At 36.5% G+C, this 20,711-nt stretch overlaps 1 protein-coding gene across 7 annotated transcripts in view; it reads right to left on the bottom strand.

The window, feature by feature from the left end:
* Window positions 1–20,711, bottom strand: part of NAALADL2 (N-acetylated alpha-linked acidic dipeptidase like 2) — a 1,419,153-nt gene that overhangs the window by 874,548 nt on the left and 523,894 nt on the right. The window lies entirely within an intron of this gene.

Raw genomic sequence — 20,711 nt, 5'->3', positions numbered from 1 at the left:
CCTTTGACTCCTAATTTGGGTGATTGAAAGGATGGTGGTCCCCATGAAATATAAAAGACTTGGGAAAAACATAGGGGAAATTTTAGGGGGGAAATGAGTGAATTCTATTTGGGACGTGCTAAATTTGAAATACCAAGGAGACATCCATATGTAAATGTCCTGTAGGCAGTTAGTCATGTGAGACTGGTCCTCAGGAGAAACGTGAGGGTTTCAAGAGGCATAGGATTAGAGGAAGATAGATCTAGATGGACAGGGTTTTATCAGAAGTTTAATCTCATGTTTATAAACAATCAAACTTTTCTCTAGCTGGATCTCTTCTGGAATTGCCAGTTTCTGGATATTTTCATGCATGGCACTATTAAGAGCATGTGGATAGGCAATGATATAACATGAATGGAATGCAAGATGCTTGAGGGAAGGGTCTATTTCATTTTTAACAATCTCCAGTGGCTTAGCACTAAGACACATAATTGAGAAAGTAGGTTCTTAATAAATGCCTGTTGATTAAACAAAATGAGCTTTGTATGGTTATTCTCAGTTATAAAAATCTTAATTTTTCATAACTGAAAACTATTTCGTCCTTATAATGTACCTATATCCCTCATTTTTTCCATCACCCATTTTTTATAACGTGGAGTTAAAGATTATATACCATTCCGATGGGTTATCTGTTTATGCTTCCTTTTCTGAAAGGTGTCTGCTCTTCTTTGTTCTCGTTATATTCAGGTGTGAAGTCCACTGGAAAAAAAAATGCTGAAGTAGGGACTCTTTAGGTCTTTCCCTCTCTCTCAAAGTAAGTTCTACTGCCTGCAATAATATAATTCCAAAGTAAATGAAATTAAGTTTTGCATGGCCGTTTACTGAAACTAATCATGCAAGATAAATTTAATTATAATATGGGTTCTGAAATAGAAGTACGTCATAGTAACAAAAAGTTCTGGATTCTTTTTAATAAGCAAGCTAGGCACTTCAATGAGTAATGGGTACCACCAACCCCCCTACACAACTAGCATTGTGAGTCCAGGGAATCCTGATTTATTTGTTTGTTGGGAATTTGATTCTCTCATGGAAAAGTGGCAACATATTTGAGTTTCCCCCTTCCCTCCCTAGATCTATTAGAACTCAGTTTTCCAGATCACACGATCTGTTCCTCAGTTTCAGGCTCTCTGCTTTTGTGTTATGAGAATGATAAATTTAGAGAAGGCATGCTCACTAGAGAGAATACCTTCAATTGCATGGGGCTAACATGTAGTGTAACATAAAGAGCTTGGGATTGGGACTTGGAGAACCTGGTTTCAAATCTTCATTTTCACACAATCTCTCTGGACCTCAATTTCCTGATCTGTAGAGTTAGAGGGTTGGACTAGAAGATCTCTATGATCTCTTCCATATTCAAGTTCTATAATCCTTACTTCTGATTTCTTAACTGCCAGATGTTTGCCCAGAATTCCATCATAGCCATCTCCTTGTGTCATCTAAACATAATTCTTAAAACTCCAGACTAAAATTGGCCAGGAAATGGCCACGATATCAATTAACAAGCATTTTCTTAATTTTGTTTTTTTTTTCTAGGTCATATATATATATATATATATATATATACAATTTTCAATAATTATTTTCTGACATTTTGCAATCCATGTTCTCTCTCCCCCTCCTACCCCAAGATGGTGGGTAATATGATATAGGTTGTACAGGGGTTATTATACAATACACATTTCCATGGTCATGATATTATGAAAGAAGAAGCATTTTTAAGAACCAGTAATGTGTCAAGCTCTATGCTAATGCCAGGACATAGAAAGACAAAAAGAAATAATCTCTGCTCTCAAGGAGTTTACCATGTATTTTAAGGAGAAAATATGTATCTCCATAATCATATAAAAATATACACAAGGTAATTTGGGGGGAGATGAGGGAGGGCTTCAGGCAGAAGGTAGCATTTGAACTACAGTCATAAATAAATGAGAGATTCTTAAAGACGGAGACAAGGAGGGAGAACATTCAGGGAGTTCATAGAGATGGGGATGGGAGACAATGTTTTGTGTGAATAATAGTCAGTAGAACAATCTGTTCTTTGAAGGACTCTTTACCATACTCAATCCTTCTCCAAATTTCTGCCTCAACTCAATATGATGCCAATCAAAGCCCAACAAAGTGAGTGCCTGTTGATAAAAAAGAGTCTCTTTTGAAACCAACTAGAGGTTAAGCAGAGTCCTTAAGTACATTATTTAATTATCTCCCTATGAGACCAAAGACCTTTATTTTGGCTATACAATCATGAGAATTTAGAAGCTCTACGATTAATGTTAATGCCACTTTCATTTGATTGAAGATCAAATCATATTTTTTTTAAAGAAAGGAAACATTTACTTCTGGGGGAAAATACGTACAAATCTATTTTCTTTGATTTCCCTAGACCCTCATCAGTGAAAGCATCATCCATGCAGGGAACGTTGGGGGCTTTTGCCAGAATCAACTGGCAGTAGGGGGCCAGTTGGCTCTCGACTAGGCCCAGAGAGTCCATTAAAGATGGAGAAAACTCCAAGAGCCAAACACTCCAATGAAATCATTCCTAACAAGAACCCATCGACCATTCCCATGGCTTCCATGCAGTGTGCCATATAATGGTCCAGACAGAATCTGCTTCTGCTAGGTGGTTTTTTTTTTCTTACAAAATAATGAGCACCCACATGATGGCCTCTTTTAAGTCAATTTTAAGGTATTTACAATGTCTATTTTCAGAAAGCCAATTCTATTCCACAGCCCTGGGACCAGCTACCAAACAGTTTACCAATAATATTGAGCCAGCTGAGTCCCTAAGAGATCTGAGCAGACACGTTCGCTCCAGCTGAAATCGCCTCAAATTGGCCCAGCTTCCAAAAAGAGAATCTTTTAGGCTTCTGGTGTCACAGAACATATGATTACAAGGCACTTCTTTGAGCAATGGCACCCCTGCAATTCACGTTTCCAGGAAATAAGACTGAAATAGACGGGTGCACAGAGTGAAGTACTAAATTAAGGAGATGGTAGGTACCTTACACTCCAAACAGGATTAAAATTTGGGGAAGAATCATCTCTTTAGAGCACAGATATTGTGTCTACTTTGTGAAGGATGGATTTATAAAAGACCTGAGTTCAAGTCCTGCTCAGATATTAGCTGTGTGAGACTAAGTAAATCATGTTACTGATCTCAGATTCCTTAGTTGAAAAATGTAGATAATGAGAGCATTTATCTTCCAAGGATGTCGCAAGGATCAAAAAAATTATATATATAGTGCTCAAAGAATAACATTATTATTATTATGAATTTTCCATATAAAACAAATCTCACATGTATATAATGTAAGCTCCCTGAGTGTAGAAACTTTTTCCCCTTCTATGAATTCCAAGCACCTATCAAAGTGGCACATAGTAGGTACTTTATATACATATATATGAAATTGGATTGAATGGAATTGAAAGTAATAAAGCGATTAATCAACCAATGAGCATTTATTATGCACCCAATATGTGCACATAATTTTTATAGCCCTGGGGATGAAAAATTCCCCCACCACACACACAAACACACACACACACACACACACACACACACACACACACACACACACAGATTCAATTCTAACCCTGAAGGATTCCATATTCTCTTTGCATGCTCTATCAGTTATTTTTGTAGACCATGAAGGAAGTTAAATTTCACTGAAACCTTCAAGCTTATGTCATCATTGCTCATTTAACTCTAACAAATGGGGACAAATAGTCCAAAAAGCTTAGAGAGAGCAGCTTGGTGCCTCAATGGATAAGAGAGCCAGACGTGGAAACAGGAGGTCCTGAGTTCAAATACGGCCTCAGATTCTTCCTAGTTCAGTGACGCTAGGGAAATCACTTAATCCCCATTGCCCAGTCCTTACCACTCTTCTGCCTTAGAACCCACACTTACTATATATTCTAGGATGAAAGCTATGGATTTTTTTTTAAAAAAGGCAACCAAAAATGACTTTCTAGCAATTTAAAGTCATATAATTATAGAATAGAAATATTTCTTAAACATAATTCTTTTCTTGTTTTTGTTTGTATTTTGAAAAGTTTTCTAATATTCGTTTTGATTAAGTGAATTAAAATAATATATTTTTAAAAGGAAAAGTTCAATTTTAGAGCTTCCCCACCATGAGGATCTGAATGAACTTTTACTTCCATTAGTTTGCAAGAAGTTAAAATGAAATTTGATTGGAAGTTTAAAAAACACACACACACATTTGTTTAGGACTGAGATTCTTATCAAATGCAAACCATTCAGTTAAAATCAGTTTAAATCAGAAACTTCAATTAAGTACCTGCTTCAAGTATACTATTCCATGTGTCCAGGTTTATTGTCTCAAAAATTGAGAGACTTACTAGTTCAAATTACTGCTGAAATTTTCTCTTAACCCATAATCTTACATTAAAATACTGTCAGGGAATAAGTTTATGGGCAGAATTCTTTGTTATATAAGACTAAAAGTTTATAGTCTTTGTTTTTGTTTTGTTAAAAGTATCTTTTCTTTAAATTAAGGAGACGTCTCCTTACTATAAAAAAGGGAAATTGGGGTTCCCATAAATAAAAGTCCTACATAAAGGGCAAGTATGGATGGGGGATGAACTGTATTTCTGGAGGCAGTACCCATTTCACATCTTGATTAAGGTATAAGAATATATGCTGGACTTTGCTAGGCACTTCCTGGAAACATAAAAAACGAAACCCAAAAAGACAACCATCCCAGACCTCAAGGAACTTACCTTCGATTGGGTTAACTTGCTTGGAAGCTCTCTAAGCAATTATTTTTCTTTGAATGTTGAAATTATTCAATTATTCATGTTTTAAAGGGGAAAAAAAGCTCTACCTGTAAAGATTGGCAGGTTCTCCAGACATAGTACACTTGTCAACCGTTAAAACGTGTAGTGAATTATATTTGTAGTTTTATTTCAAGCAAAGGTTATGTATAAATAGAAGACAATGGCATAACAGATGGCCTACAGAGGACATAATTTTTCACTGTACCTTTTTCATTACCTGAATAACCATTTCAATCTTTTCGAGGAGTAAGAAAAAGTGTTTCCCACTCCATGGTGGATAGGCAATGAATTTTACCCTTTGAATTACTTTTAGACTCACAAAGCATTTTTTATATGGTGACTATTTTTTAAAGAAAAAGAGCGTGTTATGGTAAATGGATGGGAAAAGTTCAGGAATCCACATTAGCCACCATTTGAAGCCACACATTCGATGAATTATCTAGAAGTTACACTGCTGGGCCTTTAAATTAGAGAAACTTTAATTACACATATAAATGCTTTATGAACTCCCCTTAAAATGTCTTTTTAACACCTCATAGATAATAAGGACAGGAAAGTAAGAGCAGGGGAGTCAGGTCCTCTAATCTCACCAATCACATCCCAGAAGGTACCTCCCTAAATTCCCATTCGTTTCACTTTTTCTTTGGTATTTTTATTAACCTTATTATTGTTCTGGAATGGTTTTAATCATGTCCAACTCTTTGTGACCTCATTGGGGGTTTTCTTGGCCAAGAAACTAGAGTGCTTTGCCATTTGCTTCTCCAGATTATTTTAGAGGTGAGGAATTGAGGCAAAAAGATTAAGTGGCTTATCCAGAATCACCCAGCTAGTAAGTGTCTGAGGCTAGATTTGAACTCATGAAGAGGAGTCTTGCTAGTTCTGAGCCCAATGGTTTATCCATTGGGTCACCTGGCTGCCTTATATTACCATAGTATTGAAGAATTGTTTGGAGAATTAAAATCTGTCCGAAAAAGGTGTGAGTTAAGGGTACAAATGTCGGAAGAAGCAGATTTGACTGCCCACATAGGGATAAAGGAACAGATCCCAAAGCTAATTCCCAGGTAGCTATTAGGATCATTCTGGTCACTTTAAAATACCTCCTTAAATGTAAGCAATGGGTTTCATTTCAATTCAATAAGTTTTATTAAATTTCTATGAGGTGCCAGGGATACAAAGACAAAAAACTAGCTTGTCTTTAGTCTCAAGGAGTTTATATGTCCCTTCCATCTCTAGATTATTTTTTTTTTTAAGTTTTAGGACCCTATGACCTAATGTGTGCTTAGAAATACATTACAAAGAGATTCTGGAGTCATGGTATGATGAAAAGATCCCTAGCACTGAAGTCTGGGAATCTGAGTTCAAATCCTGACACTGGAGAATAGGAGAACCTGGATATGTCACCTAAAAAATCCTTCTTGGCCTCAGTTTCCTCATCTGTAAAATGAGAGCATGGACAAGATGACCTCTGTGCACCATCCAAGTTCTGGACCTATGATCCTAAGATTAAAGTGTCCGATATGGGATAAGAGCCTAGTCCCTCTACCTCCAACTTCTGCCTTCTTTCCACTGAGGTCCTGCTGAATCTTGAGTCTCTTTGCAAAGTACCTTCTTGAAATCACAAGTTAAGGGCTGTGAACCTTTTCCCTTCCTGGGCAAAGACACACTGCTAAGTGACTCTAGCTAAATGGACCAGGGCTAACAAGGTGATAACCCATGGTGAAATATTTCAACATCAACTCAAACTAGGCTCCTGAGAGTCCAGAGGTTAACATATAAAAAGGTGCTCACTTTAAACATTAATTCAAGAAAAAAGCTGAAGCATTAAGCCTAGGGACTAAGTACCTAATACCAATTTTGCTTTAAACATCAGGTTATAGACAGAGTTTTCCATGAGATGCTTGTTTTCCTAGGTAAAAAAAAAAAAGTTTAAAAATGAGTCCATAGTCCTTTGTGGAATAAACAAAGATGGATCATATGAAGACAAATAGCATTTTTTTTGTCCAGGACACCATTATAAGACCTCAAGCATTTCTGAGAGCTACCAAGAAGGGGATCCCCAGCATTCTGCATACCAGTGTCAGAGATTGAGCATTGAGTCAAGGAGCAGCTGCCTGTATAAATGGAGATTTTGAAACTTTGCCTTCATTACCCAGAAGTCCTTAGTATTTCCCAAAATTCCCTATAATCTCTCCTGTGTCTCCACATTGGTGACATTGCATTATTTGTATTTAACTGTTGGTAACTCCTCCCACGTTCTTTCTTTTTTGCATGATGTAGCATCAGCAGGGTTGGTGGTAAGGTGGGGAAATTTTGAAAATGGCTAACCAGCCATGGGCATGTGGTTTTTATTTTGTATCCTCTTTATTCCTTGATTTCTAATGATCTTTAATAAACCTCATAAAATATAATATTTTCATTATTTGAGATCAAATTACATGCCTTTTTTATTACTATATAGTAGGCTCTTCCCTCACCCCCAAAATATAACTTAAGAAGGGAAAGCCTTTCTCTATATAGCTCTCCCTAAGCCCTTGAAACAAAAACATATGATCCAATGGCTTTGTATAGATAAATAATTAACGCCCACATACCTTAGAGCAAAAGAAAGAGCCCAGAATTGGAATCAGAAGATCTGGGTTTAAATTCCATCATCAGTGACATTTGCCAATGACATTTAGGCAAAGCTAGTATCTAGGTCTAGGTTCAAATCCTAGTCACTTACTACATGTGTGTCCTTGAAGGAGACAGTCAGCCAATTAAGCAATATTGATTATGCAACTACTTTGTGTCAAGAAATAATGCCAAGGCCAGTTCCATAATGTCTTTGGGCTATACTTTCCCCAAGTATTAAGTAGAAGTTGGATTTCCAACCTTCCATTCTCCTCTCCATCTATTAGACTACAATGTCCTTTGAACATGAAAGGGATGGGATGTTCACCCTCCAGTTTCTCATGGAAGGATCATACATAGATTTCTAGCTAGGAAGCACCACAGAAGACCCCAGGAGAATTCAACTCTTCCTCCCTATCCTCAGCATGCTCTCTCATGCCTCCATCCATGGTGAAGGCTAACTCTCTGCTTGGATATGTTTGTCTGTCAGGGTTTCCTTCTCAAGGTCTTGAATCCCATCCCCTACACCAGACCCATCTTGATTCCCCCTTCCAGCTGCTGCACTCCCCCAAATTACTCTGTATTTAATTTGTATATATGCGGCACTTAATTATATGAGTGTATATGGTTTGTCCTCATTTGAATGTTTTTGAATTCATTTCCCGAGCACCTGGTACAATGGTTAGCCCATAGTGTGCCCTTAATAAAGTCCTTCATTACCTTTAGCTTCCTTGAGAAGGGCTCACCTTTCTCCTGGAGTCTTTTTCTCACTCCCTGGTTAAAATCTTCTCTCTTTCCTATTTTTTTTTTTACTTGAAGTCTTTGCCTATCATCCTCATGCCCCATACTTGCTAATTGCAAAAATACTTGTTTGATTAAATGCATGAAAAGAGAGGAACATTACTGTAATAAAACTAACAAATGCAAAATCTGATATAATCATGTTCAATTGGGTAATGAAGATTTTGAGCCTAAATAATGCTCTTTTTGAGCTAAATCCAATGTATGAAGTTTCAGATGGTAATGGAAATTATAGTCACAAATGAAAAAGACTTGAGTCAGCAGATCATATATCTAGAGCTGAAAGGAAACTTAGAGCCCAAAGGATAATGCTTCATCCCACTAAATTTACACATCCCTTTAAATTCAAAGAATAGAAAGGGAACCAACAGGGCACTGAATCCATTTTACAGATAAACAGGCTAAAACTAGGACTGAAAGATTGCACCTAGATTCTCAAATTTCTGTTCCTCTATGCTTTTTCTTATGTATAATTATCTCAATGCTTTGCCGCAGCTTTTTTTTTTTTTTTTAGAAATCAGTGTTGTTAACAAGTAAGTATCTGAGACAGGATTTGAACCCAAGTCTTCCTGACTATATATAGGTATAATTATATAACTATAAATCGGTATAATAATCAGATGCTGCTGATATGTACTAGCAAACATTCCCTCTAAAACACAATTAAAACATATTCTGACAGAAGGGACTGTTTTGATTCTGACTTCTTATTCTTGGTTTTGATACCTGAGAAGTGTTCAAGAAGCTTTGTCTGAAGACCTCCAGTGAGGGAGAATCCATGACCTTTTGAGGGAGCTCGTTGTCTTCTTTGACAGCTCTCACTGCTAGTAAGTAACCTTTGTTCCTAACCTAAATTTGACTTAATTACTTGAATACATTCATTGTTTCTAGTTCTTGCCTTTGTAGCCAAGCAGAATGAGTTTTATCTGTCTTCCATGAGATAATTTGTCAGATATTGGAAGATATCTATCATGTGAGTGATGAGAATTAGATAGTCAAAAATGGGTAGATATACAGGAGGTATCCTCAAAATTTTAGTGAAGATTTACATTTTATTACCTCAAAACTGCACTAAATCTTTGGGAACACTCTATATATCATAGATCTGATATTTATTTGGTACTTCAAGGTGTGGAAGACATTTCTTAGCAACTATAGATTTAATTATACCTATTTTAAATATGAGAAAATCAAGATTTAGAGAAGATAATGGTCTTCCCTACATTAGGAAGCTTATTCATATCAGAGGAGGGAATTGATCCCAGATCTCTCCTGGCTACCTATTTAGATGCTTTAGGTAAGAAAAAAAAAACATATAGACAGGTGTATAGCTAGCTAGCTAACTAGACATAGATAGATAGATAGATAGATAGATAGATAGATAGATAGATAGATAGATAGACAGACAGACAGACACAGAGATATAGATAGGTAGTTAGATAGATGGATGGTAGAGTGATTGACATAAGAATAGAAAGTGACAAACCTAAAAAATATGTTTAGCCACTTTAAGTTTGGACAGAATAAAAGGAGAGAGAAAAGGATAAACTGGGGGGAAATAGTATGAAGAATAATACATAGTTCCAGAGCAAGAACCATTGATGTTGTCCTTCACATCAGTGTATCTCTGCTCTTATTTTGGAGGGGGGGGTTGATTATATTATGAGTTTGCTCTTACAACAACGACCAATATGGAAGTATTTTTGCATGATAATAAATATTTAAAAATGTTGAAAAAGAATAATATACAGTAATCATAATGGTGGAAAAATTTAAGAAATCTGAAATAATGGCATACTTCTTAAATACATAGAGAAGGGGGCAGCTGGGTGGCTCAGTGGACTGATAGTCAGACCTAGAGATGAGAGGTCCTGGATTCAACTCTGGCCTCAGACACTTCCCAGCTTTGTGACCCTGGGCAAGTCACTTGACCCCCATTGCCTAGCCCTTACTACTCTTCTGCCTTGGAGCCAATACACAGTATTGACTCCAAGACAGAAGGTAAAGGTTTTAAAAAATACATAGAGAAATTATTTGAATGTATTAGAAAATATGTAATTCCCCAGTTGCATAATGATCAAAGGAGATGAGCATGGAAAAAAAATTACCAGACAAAATAATTAAAGCTATCTATAGTCATGTGAAAAATGCTCTAAATCACTATTCGAGAAATGCAAATTAAAACAATTCTGAAGTTCTACCCCACACCTATCAGATTGGCTATTATGACAAAAAAGGAAAATGACAAAGAGGTTTTGAGAATGGATTATAAGACATCCTGTTAGATGATTCCTGCTCACAAAATCATGCCCCCCAATTTAAAATATCAGTATATATACAAATTGCCAGTAACCACATCACATAGATGAATAATGAAACCCCTCTAAATGCCAGCAAAACGTAATTGTTTATTAGGAGGATTAATTATAGTCAAAACACACACACGAGCTTATAAATTTCTTGCATTATCAATTCAGATGGAATGAAAGGAAAATAAAGGAAGTCAGGCTGAGTTAGCATCCCTTTAGCCCTATTCCTTGGAACATCCCTTCAAGTCTTTCCATTCTATTTGGATGAAGAAATTTCCTTCAGTAGAATATGTAGTGATTAACTCAGGGGAGCTTTGTTTGTTTTTCTTGGCAGAGACCTTAAAGGAGTGAACACTGATCATCTGTCTATGATGGAATTGACAAACAAGAAAAACACTTTGTAAGAATTTTACAAAACTGATTGAGATGTCAGAGACATGATGTATAGTAGATGCTTATCCCATATCTGGCTTTTGTTTGTGGTTATCTAACAGACGATCTGCCTGAATTCCCGAGTTACCTTTAACATAAAAAGGCATGGATCACCTTTCCCTATTATATATACACTCCCATGCACAAATGAGAGGCAATAGGGTATGATGCAAGGGGTGATGGTTTTTGAAGCCGGAGAAGCTAGGTTTCATCTTAGCTCTGTCACTGACTCTCCAACAGATATGGAGCTATTTAGAGAACAATGATCATGATAAAATCAAGAATATTGATTCTGGAGTTAAAAGGAGGACCTGGGTTCAGATCTCACCTTTGACATTTAGTATCTGGAAATTTCTCTGGGCTTCAGTTTCCTTCTCTGGAAAATGATGGTGTTTAGGTTTAGATGGCCTCTGACACCTTTTTCTAGCTTTAGTCTAGAATACTACAAAACTGACAATTTATTTCATTTCTGGGCATTAGTTTTCTTAATGCTAAAATGAGGGATTTTGGATTAGTGTTTTTCAAAGTCCCTTCCAGCACTTAATCTGTGATCCTATAATAATAACCATACTATTAAACATCATTAATAAGAAAATGTGGTCTAAACTAAACCTGGAGGGGTTAATGAATTGCCCCAAATCACAAAGAGTGAATGAGTGACAAAGCTAGGGTAACAGTAGAAGTCTCTAGAATTGTCTCATAGCCCAACATGTTAAGTCTCTGAACCATGGAGAAAGCTCATTACTCCTTGATAGGTTTGTACAAATGATATTAGCTATTAAATTAAGTAATATTTTAACCTGAGTTGAGTTGATCCATCAATCAACAGTTCTCTGCCTGAGGGAAGCAAGAATCTTAGATTTAGATATGGAAGGTTATATCCTATAGGGAAGGAAAATATTTATTAATTCCCCATGACATGTTGGGCATTGATTCTAAGACATGAGTAAAATAGTGCCTACCCTCAAGAAATATATTGTTTTATCCAAAATAATATGATATGAGGGGGAGAAGTGGAAAGGGAAGGGGGAAGAGAGGAGAGGAGAGGAGAGGAGAGGAGAGGAGAGGAGAGGAGAGGAGAGGAGAGGAGAGGAGAGGAGAGGAGAGGAGAGGAGAGGAGAGGAGAGGAGAGGAGAGGAGAGGAGAGGAGAGGAGAGGAGAGGAGAGGAGACAGAGACAGAGACAGAGGACATAGGACAATGAATCACCAATATTTTCAGACTAGGAAAAAAAAAAACAGCAAAGAATTTATAGTCAAGGAACCAAGCATTAGAACTCATTCCATAACCTCTAGGGAAATACTTTATCCACAGTGATGTCACAAAAAGAGGATTTACAAGACATAAAAACAAAAACCAAAGAGAACTTTTTCCTCAGTGATGTTAAAAGTTGGGAAAGATGAGCAATATCTTGAAGCTCCATTTTCATTGACAACATCACTATCATCATAATATCACAACATTTTAAGGTTAGCAGAGCACTTGACATGATACCATCTCATTCAGATCTTCATAATCATGTGAGAATATTATTTCTATATTTTACAGATGAGGAAATAAAAGCTGAGTGAGGTTCAATTGCTTAATAAAGGTCATATTGCTCATAGATTTAAAAAGGAAGAATTTGAATCAGATCTTCCTGATTCCAAATGAAGTCCAGAACTGTATTCATCATGCCACAGAATTGCCTATCTATTCTCATTTACCCTTGAGAAAATTTGGACTTGCAGGAAACTTCAAACTGCATTGAAGGAAGGAATTTCTGTTCTTAGAAAAATAAAAAGGTCATATTCAGATTACCCCTATAAATTTGATGAAAATGAAATCATAAAATAGCAAACCTATTAGGCTGGATTTTTCAGCAAGCCTTATAAATTTCCTTGCACAATGCTTAGTCCCAGAGAATCTGTGACTCTGCACAGGGTCAGTGTTCACACTGTGTGTTAAAAGGTGTCACTCTATGTGGCTTTTAACACACATCCTTTGTCTAAATAACCACAGTGAAGGAAGGAAGGAAGGAAGGAAGGAAGGAAGGAAGGAAGGAAGGAAGAAGGAAGGAAGGAAGGAAGGAAGGAAGGAAGGAAGGAAGGAAGGAAGGAAGGAAGGAAGGAAGGAAGGAAGAAGAAAGGAAGAAAGAAAGAAAGAAGAAAGAAAGAAAGAAAGAAAAGAAAGAAAGAAAGAAGAAAGAAAGAAAGAAAGAAAGAAAGAAAGAAAGAAAGAAAGAAAGAAAGAAAGAAAGAAAGAAAGAAAAGAAAGAAAGAAAGAAAGAAAGAAAGAAAGAAAGAAAGAAGAAAAGAAAGAAAGAAAGAAAGAAAGAAAGAAAGAAAGAAAGAAAAGAAAGAAAGAAAAGAAAGAAAGAAAGAAAGAAGAAAGAAAGAAAGAAGAAAGAAAGAAAGAAAGAAAGAAAAGAAAAGAAAGAAAGAAAGAAGAAAGAAAGAAAGAAAGAAAGAAGAAAGAGAGAGAGAGAAGGAGGAGGGAGGAGGAGGAAGGAAGGAAGGAAGGAAGAAGGAAGGAAGGAAGGAAGGAAGGAAGGAAGGAAGGGAAGGAAGGAAGGAAGGAAGGAAGGAAGGAAGGAAGGAAGGAAGGAAGGAAGGAAGGAAGGAAGGAAGGAAGAAGAAGAAAGAAAGAAAGAAAGAAAGAAAGAAGAAAGAAAGAAAGAAAGAAAGAAAGAAAGAAAGAAAGAAAGAAAGAAGAAAGAAAGAAAGAAAGAAAGGAAGGAAGGAAGGAAGGAAGGAAGGAAGGAAGGAAGGAAGGAAGGAAGGAAGGAAGGAAGGAAGGAAGGAAGGAAGGAAGGAGGAACTGAGGGAGGGAGGGAGGGACTGAGGGAGGGACTGAGGGACTGAGGGAGGATAAAAGAACATATTTTGGATGTCCTGCATTTGCCCCTTTGGGAGATCGATGTATGATAGGGAAGCTGTAATGTAGAAACGTTCATAGAGTAATTCCCCTATTTAAAAGTGTGACTATAGATCAAGTCATTTATATTACCTGGGTCAGAGGTGAGGGGCAAAGTGAATGGCTGCACTTGCTTCAGTGAGAAAATTGGAGTGTCCATTGCCATTAATAAGTCACAGGTTCTTTGTAGAGCCAAGGATCTATTGTTGCAAAATGCCTGACAATGGGGATGTGGGGATGACTCAATGCCCATAATATGCTGTCATTGAAAGAATGCACTGAAAACTAGGTTATAGGACTGAAGGGATGCCGATCTAATCTCATTAATTTAAAATGGTAGGGCTGTTAATGAGGATTTACTCCATACCCTCATTTGACAGATGAGGAAAGGAGGACACTGAAATTCCAGAATGAGAAAAGCAAGAGTCTCACTTTGGTCCTTTTGCATTGAACCATACCTGCTGTCCCGGTTTCAGGTCTGAGAAGCATATTTGATGACTGACAAAAGCAAATAGAAGTACATCTGGAGGAGGATGACCAAAATGGGGGTTATCATGGTATCATAGGAAGAAGAGCTGCTCTTTGAGTCAGAAGACCTTGATTCAAACCCTGGCTCCATACCTTCCTACCTTGGGTGACTTTGAGAAGGTTGGAACCTGAAGGCCTCCATCCCTTAAACAGTTCTACACATGATTCTATGAGTCAGATTATAGAACATGACATAAAAATACTGGTTGGATAAATTGGAACAGGGTGTATCCTAGCGGTATGGGGAGGGGATTTAGAAGAAGCATTTGTTTTGTTATTTGTATCAGCCATGTCTGACTCTCTATGAACCCATTTGGGAATTTTCTTGGCAAAGATTTTAAGTATTTTGCCATTTCCTTCTCTAGCTCATTTTACAGATAAAGAAACTGAGTCTAATAGGGTTTAGTGACTGATCCAGCATCACCTAGCCAAGATTTGAACTCAGAAATATGTCTTCCTAACTCCAGGACTAGGGCTTGCTTGATCCACTCTAGTTGTCCTTCAAAGAAACATACCTGACCAAATATTTTAAGGTCTATCACATGGAAGATGGATTAGCCATTCTGCTTGGTCCCAGAAGGCAAAAATCCAAAGAATGAGGTGAAGGGGTCAATTTAGGCTCGAGGTTCCAGAGTGGTCAATAAGAAAAACTTCCAAACAATTTGGTACCTTGGGAAGTAGTTAAGTCCCCGTGACTGGAGGGTGAGGCTCTATAAGCAATTCCCTAGATGACCAGTCAATGAGTCAACAAACATTTATTAGACATCTACTATATGCCAGACCTTGTGCTAAGCTCTGAGATTCTGAGAAAAGGCAACACTGATCCTATAGCTCATATTCTAACAGGCAACATATGTATGAAAGGGATCTGTGTTCCCATATGAATGACCTCAGAGCTGTTTAAGATCCTGGAATGTTAGAATGAGAGATATGAGAAAGGTAAATAGGCTCGTACCAGAGAGAGTATGTTGAGGTCTTCAGACTGAGGCTGAGGAGCATTATTTGAGGATGTCAGAGAAGACAGTGACAGTGGGGAAGCAGTTGGACTGCCCCTTGAACCTCTCAAGATTTGCTGATTCCTTGTCGACTGGTCCAAATTCAGTCTTAGATGCTTACCTACTTCTGAAAAAATACATTTTTAATGCTAAGCTATTAATGTCTTCATAGAAAAACATTCAATTCAGTGCTGAAGGAGTAAAGAAATATTCATTAGAGCTCCAAGGTGGTAGGGCTATGCCAAGAAAGATCTGCTTTTGTACGGAGAGGCATAAATAATGAAACTTAACAAAACAATAAAAGAGAAAATTCTGCCTTACTTTACTCTGATTTTTTTTCCTTCCTGAAGTATTGGGCTCTGGGTCTCATTGAAGTATTTTAAGAGGAGAACTTGCCTACTAGGCACTTCACAACCATAGTTCTAGTTCTGAAAGAAAACCCTGAAGTTGTCTTGTTTACACCCTTCATTTTACATTTGGGGAAACTGAGTTCTAGGTAAATTTAAAGTCTTGCCAAGAGTCACACAGGTAGTCTGTAAATAGGAGAGCTGTGATTTGGAATACATGCCCTATGACTTTAAACCTGCTGTTCTTTCCCTTCATCCCAAAATATTCATCCCAAAGGTGAATGGTTTTATCTATGAATTGATGAACAAATATTTAATAAGCACTCAGAATGTTCTAGGAACTGTATTTAATCTCTGAAAAAACAGAGAAAAAGAAAAAGTTCCTGGCCTCAAGCAGCTCATATTCTAAAAGGGTAATAATGAGTGTATATGTGTGTGTGTGAATGTTGTAAAGATTAAAATTTAGGAATATGGGGAGACTGAGGCAGGTAGAAATTAGTTTCTCTCTGCAAGGAGTATTATATTTGTAAATAACAACATGCTAACAACTATAAGAGTATAATAGAGACAATTTAAATGGAAAATAAACTTACAGAAAAGACACTAACAATAGGGTTTGCTTTGCACATGATAGTCACACAAAGTTATCTACCACAAGAGCAAAAATTCTACCTTAGCCCTTATTTCTTCTGTAAACCTCCATGGTTTGTCCAGTTTCCATAAATGCTTTGGTGCTCCTTCTATAAAGTGCTTGACTATAAAGGCTCTGGCCTGTCTTGGATTTGCTTTCATCAGAATTCAACATATCACTTACAGTTTCTGATGAAGGCACCACATATAGCCATGGAAAATGAATATCCATGTGAGAAAAGACATTTGGACTCACTTTTTCCCAGGGCTACAGAAGATGTCTCTTATCAATTAGCTTATATCAAAAACAAGGTGATGTGTCCCAGTTGTCTTATTTTTTCTTTAATATGAAATTTTTATGAATGCCTTTTGGATTTTTACATCATCCAAATACTTTCCATTATCCTTCCCTTCCTGCTCCCAGAGAACGCTCCAATATAGCAAATAAAAATTTTAAAGACAAAAAAAATCAGAATAGAATTAGCAAAATTCATCAATGTATCAAAAAAGTCTGAAAATATATAATATACAACCCTTGTAGATCTCTACCTCTCTGCCAACATGTGGGAATGTCTTCCCATATTTCTTCTTTCAAGTTATACTTATTCTTTATCATTTTGCATCCTTAATCTCTTATTTTTTTAAGTGGTTATTCTTTCCATTAACATTGTTGTCATCATTGTCTATAGTGGCTTTGGGGCTCTGCTTATTTCACTCTGAAACAGTTCGTGTAGATCTTTCTACACTTTTATTTGTTCATCACATTCATCATTTGTTACTGTAATAAAGAATAAACTGAAGGAAACTATTACTTCTTGAGTTAGAGAGGATGAAATGAGGGGAACCTGTTACTTCTTCACAATGGCTGTTATTATCTCTACGACATTACCCACTGTAATATTCTATTACATTCAGTGGAATGCTTCTATCAGCAAGATTGGCTCAACCTATTTCCTACAGAAATCTGGCAAAAGCAAGGGTACTATATTTAACAATAATATGTTATAAAAATATCCTAAATTACAAATTTGATTCTCTCAGAATCTAGTGCTAATCTATTCTTTCTTATTTGGCATTTGGGGGTTCTGCTCCTTCCAATGCATATTGATACTGATAATAAGAACACTATGGAATTAATTCTACAAATTTTACTAATCCTATTTTACAGATGAAGAGTTAAGGGTCAGAAATATGTAGTTCGAAGTACATAAAACAGGATTCAAAGTCAGGACTCCCTGATGGTAGGTTCAGCACTCTGCCTGACTAAGGGACCTCCTTCCAAAGATAAATGGATCGATTGATTCCTTGTTACAGTAAGCAAATTTCTGCACTGGGTGATGCCTTATTATGATAGTCTTAAACCAATTATATGGATTAGTCACAATTTTAAACCATCTATACCAATCAGCCGATATATTAGCTCAAATAATAGTGAGTTAGCTGCTTGGATATTATACTATATGAACTGAGTAAATACAGAGTTTTAACACAAGATCATGACCTAAATTATCAAAAAGTGTGGCAAGACAAAGTTAAACAGATTTTTAAGGAAACATCATAGCTGGGCAAGCCTGTTAATGTTATTATGGAGTCCTATCTTACCTGCATGGTACATTCTAAAATCAGTAAATAATATGGAAATCACAGATAATTATAATAACTCTTAGAAGTTCATTAAACCACTCATAAAGTATAGGATGTTACTCTAAACATTTATATTTGTCATATGGCTGGGGGTCATTTTAAAAGAAGGCAGTCATGGTCAGAGAGCAGATAGATCTTAGATAGTCATGATGGAAGCAATTAAATATAAATTGTAGTTTTCATATCACAAAGTAGATTAGGATTTTCATCTGTTCAAACAGAATAGAGAGGAAAATGACTAAAAGTGATCTGGGAAGGAAACTGATGGATGAGGAAGGTATAATATTGAAAGTTTTCCCACATTTGTGTGATTTTATGAGAAGGTGATCATATTCTTGAACAGGAGGCATGAGAGGAGACCAAGAAGTCAAAAGGAATATGACCAGGATCTTCTAGTGAGCCAGGAATGCTAGGAAGGTAAACTAAAGCTGTCCCTCTCATGAGTTTTACCAGCCTAAGCAGAATGAATATACTTTCTGCTAAAAGAAATTCTAGGATCATATTGAGCATGGCTAGAATGTCACACTACAAAAGGAAAGTACTCTAACTATTGACTGAAAAAACACATTTTGAATGAATGAAAATTGAATGAAATGAAATGAAATTTATTTCACATTTTCCATCTCACTCTTACTCTGAGATAACTTGTTGAGTGGAATGCTAGATGAGTTACCATACCATTCAAATTTCCTCTCCCCTCCTTCACCTTTCTTCTTTTCTCTCTTCCCTTGTCTCCCTATCTTTCCCTCTGTCTCTGTTCTGTCAGTCCTTCTCTCCAATTTCTCTCAATTTTTCCCTCATTTCATTCCCATTTCTTTATTATTCTTCTGTTTTTCTTCTATTCTTTCCTCCTCTTCACTCTTCGCTTTTCTTTTACAGGTGAATTTAAGTAAGTTAAATTAGTATATGATATACCATATTCAGCTTTCAGGTTTGGGGTATCATCATTGTATTTATATTCATGTTAGGTATATTCATGTTATGTACATAAAATGAATACAAATATATATTTGATAAGTTTATATATTTATACACACAGACATCAGGAATTTATTGGCAGAGTCATTACCCTTCTCCTGAAGATAGCATGATTCAACTACAGAAAAGACCTTTTGACCAGTATGGGAATGTGGGTTCTCATGAAATATAGCCTAATGATACTAATATTAACTTTATCTTCTCATCTTGTTAGATGGTTCTTTCCATTTGGATATTTCATCTTGTTTCAATTTCATGGCAAGATCTTAAGTGTCCATCTTAATCTATGAGATAATCATTTCTAAGATGCCATGATCATAGCTGATAAATTCTCACATCATTTATTTTTTATGTTTTTCATTCAAACACTGTCTACATGCATCACTCTCAAAGCTGTTTCTATACTAATAAGTAAATTAGAGGGACATGTGATGATATAATATCTCATTCCTGAATGACAGCAAGGCTGGATTTTTTTTTACTGTTTATGCAGATCCCAAAATCAATCAGTCACTAAACATTTCCTAAGTGCCCACTCTATGTCAGCCATTATGCTAAATCCTGAAAATACAAAGTGGCCAAAGACAGCCCATCCCCACAGGAAGATCACCATCTAATGGGGAAAACAACATGGAATCAGTTGTGTATAAACAAGTAATAGATGTAATAAATGGGAAATAATCAATAAAGGGAAGGCTTTAAGCTTAAGAAGGATTAGAAATGGGTTTCTGGAGGGAATGGGATATTGACTTGGACTTGAAGGAAATCATGGAAACCAAGAGGCAGAGATGAAGAGGGAGAGTTTTATTTCAAGCATGGGGAATATCTTGTTTGAAAAAGAGTAAGGAGGTTAATGTCACTGAAACACAGAGACCGTGTGTTTGTAGCAGAAGACTGAAAAGTATGTGTTGGAGTGGGAGGTTCTGATTATGAAAGATTTTATTATCTTTCCTCTATATTTAAGACATATGGGCTTGATCACATGGGTTGATGGGGACATGATTGGAGATGTAGACTCTAAATGATCACCCTAGTGAAAATATTAATAATATAGAAATAGATCTTGATCAACAACACATATAAAACCCAGTAGAATTGTGTGTTGGCTATGGGAGGGGGTGGGAGGAGGGGAGGAAGAGAACATGATTCATGTAATGATGGAAAAATATTCTGAATTAATTAATTAAATAAAAATTTAAAAAGACATATGGTTAGGTCCTAGAAACACATAAACAAAGCAAAAAACAAGCCTTCCCCTTCTCAGAGCTTCTGTTCCCCTCTCTGCAGAGTATATATGCATATAAATAAGGTTTCTTTTAGGAATAATCCATTGTAATAAACCTTCTTGGAAAGCCCATATGTTCTCATGTTCCTCCAACTCTCCCCCAGCCCTGCACATGGATGTTCAGTGAGATGGAAGGAGCCATCTCCTTCCTGATCAGTTTCTCAACCAGCAAAGCATGATTTTCCCCAGATTTCAGTTCATTAATCATGACAAGAGCATGTTATGCTGCGGTGCTTTCCTAGATATTGTTTTTGTAAAAATGAATAATCTCCTTTCCCATCATCATCATTATAGAAAAAGCCATATAGGGAATGGAAAGCAGCAAGCAATAAGGGAATGAGAGCACGCGTTCCATCAACCCTGCCATGAGATTCCTGTTAATTTTATCTTTCATAGAAGAATAGATGTAGAAAATGTGATTA

This window comes from Monodelphis domestica, chromosome 8 (genome assembly GCF_027887165.1).
Source record: "Monodelphis domestica isolate mMonDom1 chromosome 8, mMonDom1.pri, whole genome shotgun sequence".
In the NCBI taxonomy this organism is placed as follows: Eukaryota; Metazoa; Chordata; class Mammalia; order Didelphimorphia; family Didelphidae; genus Monodelphis; species Monodelphis domestica.
This window is presented reverse-complemented; position numbering and strand designations above follow the sequence as displayed.